This window comes from Drosophila mojavensis, unplaced genomic scaffold, assembly GCF_018153725.1.
Source record: "Drosophila mojavensis isolate 15081-1352.22 unplaced genomic scaffold, ASM1815372v1 contig_136, whole genome shotgun sequence".
In the NCBI taxonomy this organism is placed as follows: Eukaryota; Metazoa; Arthropoda; class Insecta; order Diptera; family Drosophilidae; genus Drosophila; species Drosophila mojavensis.
In genome coordinates this window covers 20,489,494-20,495,493 of record NW_025318667.1, presented here as the reverse complement: position 1 = coordinate 20,495,493, position 6,000 = coordinate 20,489,494, and positions in this window count along the sequence as shown.

The window sequence follows — 6,000 nt, the reverse complement described above, 5'->3', positions numbered from 1 at the left end:
CTTTGGATACCCTGTAATTCAAGGTATAGAATCATGGGCCTTTCACAATGTGGCTGGCAGTGTGAGAGGCGTGGGGGCGTGAGGTGTGTAACTGTGAGTCGCACACAGCTGAGATGAGCTGTGTGACACCGCCACGTGATTGAATGTGCCCCAAAGACCCGAGCTGACAAAACTGACAAAACTGCCAACACACCGAGAGCATTGGCTGAGGACTGACCAGAGCAAATTTGATTCGGAAATGAGTGGTTCGCGAGTGGCGGGGCTAAGGGCATTGCTTGTGCACATTTTCGGGGCCATGGGGCCTACAATAAACAATTTGTAGCGCCTGAATGCACAAATCTTGCGTCGTTAAAAATTAACTGCAGAGCAGAGCAGCGGCCACAATGGCCAGAGACTAGCAATGACTTGAGACAAGAGCAAAGGACCGACTGAGGATCGGTGCCGCTTGCCATGCGCTCGTCTCCCGTCTGAAGTGCGGCGAGCGCGGGAGAACGTTGCCGCATTGCATAATTTGCATTTCGATTCGATTGGAACGTTCGCTGGCCTTTTAGAGGCGCGTGTCCGCCGACACTTTTTCGTGATTTACCTGATTTGTTTGGGCCGCTGAGACCAGGCGGGCGGATGGGTGAGCGGGCGAGTGAGCGAGGGATTTTTGTCCGTTCGTTCGGTTCTAGGAAATCACAATAAAAATTAACCAAATTCGTTCTAGTAAACGTTCGTCATCGTCCGATGTCGATGACGCTGTCGCAGTCGCAGTCGCAGTCGCTGTCGCTGATCTTCAACGGCACCTTGCCAAAGCCAGCCCAATTCCACGTACGTGACACGATCGCAAAACTGTTTGCTTTGACTTTGAGTCTCAGTTGGAGTTGGAGTTTGAGCTGCGATTCGATCTGCCTCGGGCTTAATGCACTGGGCAAGACCGTTGCAATGGCCCGAGCGAAATGCATCCACGTTGTGGCCTTTTGATTGATTTGACTATGCCAAATCTCTGACCAGTTCAATGGGCCAATGCAAATTCAAATTCTTGTGACAAATCAATTGTGAGCGCGCGTAGACGCTACGATTTATCTATGAATATACTAGCTCACAAATGCTGTGAATGCAATCCTTCATTTTAAGGCAATATGAGCGGATCGAACGCATATAGAAATATATATGTAAATTCAAATCTAGTTGGATTAACTCACCTTATGCTAGGACTCCGATTGGTTCAAGGAATGTAAATGAATTTTGTATTCTTCAATGCGTGGCTCCAGCTCCAATTTCAGCTTCAAGCTTCTAAATATTTAAATGCTTAACAAATTGGATGGATTCTTCTCGAACTCTTGATGCTTATAGTTCCAGTTGCAGTGCTAACAGTGGTTCCAGCTACAGCGCCAACGTGTTAGCTTTGATTCCAGTTCAAGTTCCTGTTCACCGCGTAACCAGTTCCAGTTGCAGCATAAGTTCCAGTTCTAGTTCCATGTTAAGCTCCGTTTGCTGTTCATACTGCATCTAGTTCCAGCTCGGTATCCAGCTCTCTCGTTTTTGATTTTGCTGGATCCAGTTCCAGTTTCAATTCCACTTCCAGCTCCAGCTCCAGCTCCAGTTCCAATTGCACCTTCGCATGTTACCCTGAAAACGTGATCAACTGAAGTAAGCCATTCTGATAAGAGGCAGCTATGCTGGCCCCAGTTCAAGCTCCAGTTCAAGTTGTCAGGTATTCCGACAACCAATTAAACTACACACACATAAATATTATTATATATAATATTAATAAGTTCTTTATTTTTCCCTCCCTCCCTCTCTCTCTCTCTCTCTTTCTCTCTCTTTATTCTGTAAACAAGTAAGCAAATCTGTCAACTCAATCAACCAAGCCCCTTAGCCAACCACGCCGCCTCCTCCCTTGGCGCTGCCTCCCTTCTAGGTGAGCCTGCCGTGCTGCTGCTGCAACAACAAGCTGGAGCGAGCTCCAGTGGCTCCCCCCTGCTCTTTGGTTTCAGCTTCTTTTGCTGCCAGAGCTATTTATGCATGCACAACACGCTCGGCTGCAGTTGTTGTTGTTGCAGTTGCTGTTGTTGTTGTTGTCGGCGGTTTGTTGTGGCTCGGCTCGTGTTGAGCAACGCGCGTCAGCATCATAAAAATGTCATTCAGTGCAAGGGCTGGGTCCTGCCACCATAGGCATACGAGGGCGGCAGCAAGGCGGAGAAGGGGGGCTCCGCGCACCGTGGGCGGCAACGCAAACGCTGCGCTTCGCTTTGCGTTTCACGTTTTTGCTCCACTGTGCGCAGTCGCCGTCGCCGCCGAAGCAGCTCGTCACAGGCATCAGGCAGCGGGCAGAATGAACGATTTGTGTGTTTTAGATTAAAATCAAAATAAAGCTCAAAGCGGCCGACACTGCGGCTCGGGCAGGTACCCCTGTACCTGTTGCCTGCCTGCCCACCGAACCTTCCACTGGCCAATCGCCTCAACAATAGCGGCATCTCTGTCACTCAGCATGTGTGTGCATGCGTGCGCGTGTGTGTGTGCGTGTGTGTGTGTGTGATTTGTCAAAACTGTTACGATCGCCAAATTGCAGATAAGCTACGGCTCGAAAGCAACTCCAGAAGAATCCAAGCCGCCTCTATATAAATATATAAATTTGTATACCCCGTGTCAATACAGTGGGTGATAAGGGGTATGCCAAATGGCACTTCATAAGCAGCAAAAAAGAGATTCAGGAAAGCATCATTATATATTTTTACAAGTAAACAAAACTGTTTTTAATCTATGTTCCAATCATCATTTACAGGGTATATTATACAAATATACAACTTTGTATATAAAACAATTTTCGTGTACAGGTAATGTAATATAAGTAATAAACCTTTAAAGCTATATTTCACTTCATTTTTACAGGGTATATCGTGGAGCAGCATTCTTGTTTCAACTACCTATTCGCATGGTATTTTATTTATATATACATTTATTTATTTATACATTACAATCAAAAGCAATTCATTTGTAAATATAGCTCTCAACTTTCTTTTACAGGGTATTTGGCAGTGCTGCACTTCTGACCGCCTGCTCTCCATGCCGTACAGCTATTGTGTTTATTTGGAGTTTCGTCATAAACTTATTGAAGATCTTAATATCACATCGCATTCAAATTTGTTGGAACTTTCGCAGCTAATTGGCCAGGCGCTGGCAATCAAAAGCTGATCGCTACGACGGCCCTATCTCTAGGCGAGCATCGCCGCAGCACTGTTGATTGGCCCCGTTCCTGTTGTCGCCGCCCGCTCGTTGACTTGTGTGTCAATAATGTCAAACAGAATGTCAACAGGCGCGTCGCCACGCGTCAGGCACATTGCTCTATCGCACCAGCACCCGTACCGTACCCGTACCCACACCCGCGCCCACGCCGCACACCCCTCGTGCCGTCGCCTTCAGTCGCGGCACGATCGCTGGGTGCCCGGACCCAGGCACAGGCACAGGCAGAGGCACAGCCACAGCCACAGCCGAAGGCCCAGACACAGGCACAGACCCAGATCGAGAGCAGCATTTGGATGGTCGTTGGCTCGTTGGCTCTCTCATTAACATAATAAGTAAAGTCAACAATGAAAATTGTTGTCTAAACAAGAGGCGCGCGCAGCGTTTTCAATGAACGCCGCTGAATGCAGCGCTGCAGAATTTATTGAGGCTGTGGTAAATATTCGGGGCCCGTTCAAAAGAAATCAAACAGAACGCGGCAAGTAATTTGTTTATTTGGCCCAGGGCAATAAAATGAGTAAGCAGCAGTGAAAGCCTCAGCCAGCGCAATCCGATTCGACTCTACAATATCGACAAAAGGCCAGAAAAAAACCAACAACAACAGCAACAACAACAACGAAAACAAAAAACAAAATAAAACACCTAAAACAACAGGCGCCAACAAGTTGAGAATCAACTAGAATGAACTATATCAAAAGTGATCAACGGCAGATCGTCGTCTTCTCTATATGGAATATGTGGAGTTAGTAAATCAAATTGAAAGCTGATCAAGAGCAGATCGTAGACATATCAACTATATATGTATATCAATCAAGGAATTCATTAAATTGAAAACTAATCAGCATTATCGATTGACATATGCATGTTAAGCTGACTACATGGATATATTGATAGGCAATCTATATGTAGGTCTTATAGAAAATATACTTTAGTTACTTGATCAACATATACCTCTGCTATGTTCCTATTCCAATGAATATAATGATACAAAAAATATACTTCGATCTTATACAGGACATAGTTACTTTATATACATGCATATATCTCTTCTAACTGTATTCCTAATTCTTCCGTTGGGAATCCCTATCTTCTGCACATCATGAGAATAACACATCCTTGACATTCCCAGTCATCTTTGACTATTTCCTCTATTTTTCAAGCTGTAATGCTACACTTTGTTTTCTATTAGATCATGTTTTCTTTCGCTTAAACTAAGTCAAAATTTGCTTCGAAGTTATATAAGAAAATATATAAAGTATTTATTAAATATACAAGAAATATTTACAGAAATAATGGTTTATAGTAGCAAAATATATAATATCTAATGCACTAATGCATTGATTGCAAGGATCACATAAATGAAATTTTGGAAACGTAATACACGTAGATCAGTAAAATAATATTTATTCTTTACAGTGCTTTAGATTAACTTTAATTTGGTATATTTAATTCTTATAAATTTTGGCCAAGTATTATTTTTAAATTTTTGTTTTTAAATTAGGAGATCTAGGGTCTCTCAAAGGATGTTTTGATTCGGAGTAAACAATGTCAAATATCAGGCAGTGAAAGCAAGGCAAAGTAAAGCTTTAAAATACGTTTCAAAACAGCTGAAAAGCAGTTATTCAAAAACCTAACTTAACAGTCATTCATATAGGAATTCCCACGCTCCACATTAAGATAAAGTAAAGATATCCCAAAATACTCCACTCAAAAGAGTTTTGCTCTCTGTTCTCAATTTTTCATTAGCGTGAGGGAATAGAACATCTTCTAGTAAATAACTATCATTGTATGACGATTCATAATACAAGCACAGAAAATCTCATAATCAATGGCAATCGATTAATTTCCCATGCAGCCCAATGATCCAGCAAATGCAACAAATTCAAGAACTAATAAAAATGAGGTAACAGAAGAAAAAAAGATGAGAAAAGGGTAAGATACAATATGGACTGGGTCACGTTCGTATACTCCACGACTGCGAGTTATTGGAAGAGCAGAGAAGAGCGTATTGTGTGCAGTGATTCGATGATTATTTTCATAGAACTCGTATATACTAGATGCAGATGGATGGATAGATAGGCCACTGCTGGCCATGTCCAATGTTGACAAATCGCTTGTAATAAGTCAAAACAAAGAGAAAGAACTGCGTCGACTCCTCGAAGGTTTTTCTTTGCCATGGATTTATGGATAGGCCGCCTTTCTTTCCCATTTCCCATTTCTCTCTCTCTCTCTCTCTCTCTCTCGCACTCTTCGATCACACAGGATCGTTACAACTGTAAACGCAGCAGGCCGGGCGGCACTTTCACTTTCCACTCCACTCTCTACACTTCTTGGCCAAAAAAGGCACTGAAAGAGCCTCAACCGCTCTTAGCCTAATGAGCTGCTTTACCTGCCCATTAGAATGCGAGGCCAACAAATTAGTTGGAAAACTCAGGCAAATCGATTTGATATCGATAGCCATGCCACAACGTGTTGCAAGTAGCCAGCCAGCGCACATGAGTTACGAGCTCAAGAACTCGCTGGCCTCATCAAATTACAGAGCGGCAGTGGGAGCGGCAGCGGGAGCGGAGGCAGGGGCTAGGCCTAGTTGTAGTCGAGGCGTTTAACACAGCAGTCAAAATGCGCAGCAGGTTGCATGCCCCTGCCCAGTGTCTGTGCCGCTGCCTCGGCCTCGCTGCTCTTGCCACATTTCTGTCTGTTGTGGTTTTTTGTATTTTTGTGTTTTTTACTCTTTTGTGTTGTTGCTGCTGTTGTTGTTGTTGTTGTTGTTGC